Source organism: Mus caroli, unplaced genomic scaffold, assembly GCF_978045245.1.
Source record: "Mus caroli unplaced genomic scaffold, Mus_caroli_1 scaffold_8, whole genome shotgun sequence".
NCBI classification, from domain to species: Eukaryota; Metazoa; Chordata; class Mammalia; order Rodentia; family Muridae; genus Mus; species Mus caroli.
The window spans coordinates 83140573-83142460 of NW_028227263.1; the positions used below are offsets into that span (position 1 = coordinate 83140573).

The 1888-nt window shown below is 46.2% G+C and overlaps 1 pseudogene; it reads left to right on the forward strand.

Annotated features, from left to right (window-relative positions):
* Window positions 1–325: 325 nt before the first annotated feature.
* LOC110298939 (small ribosomal subunit protein uS17 pseudogene) lies at window positions 326–803 on the forward strand (annotated as a pseudogene).
* Window positions 804–1888: the final 1085 nt, after the last annotated feature.

Consider the following 1888-nt stretch of genomic DNA (forward strand, 5'->3'; position numbering starts at 1 on the left):
TAAATCAAAATGATTGGCATACTCATTACCCCCTAGTGTGTCTCATTACTCCGTAGTATGTCTTAGGCTACAGTCAGTCTCCAGAACTTATTCTTGACATTCTGTATTTGTTTTTTCTCTTTTCTTATTATTTTTTTCCTTTGAAACAGTCTTTCTATGAAGTCCTGTCTGTCCTGTAGGTCCCTGTGTAAACCAGACTGGCTTTAAACCCAAAGAGATCCTGCCTCTGCCTCCCCAATAATGGGATAAAAAATCATTAAAAAATGATTTCTTGGAATATGGAAGCTGGGAGTGGGCCTACTCCTTTTCTCAGGCTGCCAGGAAGATGGTGGACATTCAGAAAGAGTGTGCTTACCCAAAGCAGCCTACAATCTTTCAAAATAAGAAACATATTTTTCTGGGAGAAACCGGCAAGGAAAAACTCCCTCGGTACTACAAAACCATCAGTATAGGCTTCAAGATGCCCAAGGAGGCCATTGAGGGGACCTACATAGATAAGAAATGCTTCTTCACTGGTAACTTCTCCATCCGAGGTCAGATCCTGTCTGGAGTTGTGATGAAGATAAAGATGCAGAGGACCACTGTCATCTGCCGGGACTATATCCATTACATCCGAAAATACAATCGCTTTGATAAGTATCACAAGAACATGTCTGTGCACCTGTCCCCCTGTTTCCGGGATGTACAGATTGGAGACATTGTCACTGTTGGAGAGTGCAGGCCCCTTGAGCAAGACTGTTCCATTAAATGTGCTCAAGGCTGCTGGCACCAAGAAGCAGTTTCAGAAGTTCTAAGGGGACTCTGGCCAATGCCCTAGAACATTATTTTATGTTAAAGTTATTTTCCAACTTAAAAAAAAAAAGATTTCTTCTTGTTTTTGAGATTATAATAAAATTACAACACTTCTCCCTTCCCTTCCCCCTCCAAAACCCTCCCACATACCTCTCTTGCTCCCTTTCAAATTTATGGCCTCGTCTCCCATTAATTGTTGTTACACACATAGAGGATCAGGGAGTCTGCTATGAGATTGTGTCTCCTAGGAATGTTAGGAGGTCACAAAATCTCCCAACATGACTGCCTAAACATGGCAGAACAAGAAGAACGATGATAGACATGCTAAAAGGGCCCGGACAGTACACGACATTTTGTTTCCTTTTATTATTCATCTCTCTTCAATCCCTCTGCATTCACCCCCGTCTCCAAGGCTCCATTCATCACAGAGAAGGGTTCATCTTACACGTTGGTGTCTACACTTCATCAAGCACCCTCTCTTTTTCAGCCTTTGCTAGCCTGAGCCTCCTTGGTTTCCCTGGGACTAGGAGAGCCCTAGTTCCAAGACTCAGTTCCAGACGTGAACGGAGAACAAGCTCCGGATTCCTTGAGGCTTCAACGCCTCAGCCTTGCAGTACCTCGGGTGGCTTCTGCGCATGCACATGCGACAGTCAGGGTGTTCAGCCTCATTTAAACCCTAGCTCACTGGCCAGAAGGACTCTGGCAACTCACCAGCACTAGGACGCCCCACCCCGGTTGTGGGAGGGGCTGAGGGTGGCTGGGACACTCAGAATGCTGGGGTTCCCCAGCTGTGTCGCCCATGTGGCCGTCTGGCGGGCAGCGGGAGTAGCCGCCCGTGGAGACCATGTCTCACAGTCCTCAATGTGCCAGCGGAAAATACAGGTTGAGTCAGTCCGGCCTCAAGGTCACTGTGACCTACCAGGAGCCAGTTGTGGGCGAGTTCCCTGGCTGCTTCGCGATCCTCTACACTGGAGAATGAGGGAGTATGCCTGGCTTCAGCTCTAGCGAGAACTTCTTGGGGTTTTGTTGTTGTTGTTGTTGTTTTTAAAAAGATTTTATTTATTTTTTATATATGAATGCAGATAGCAAGAACTTC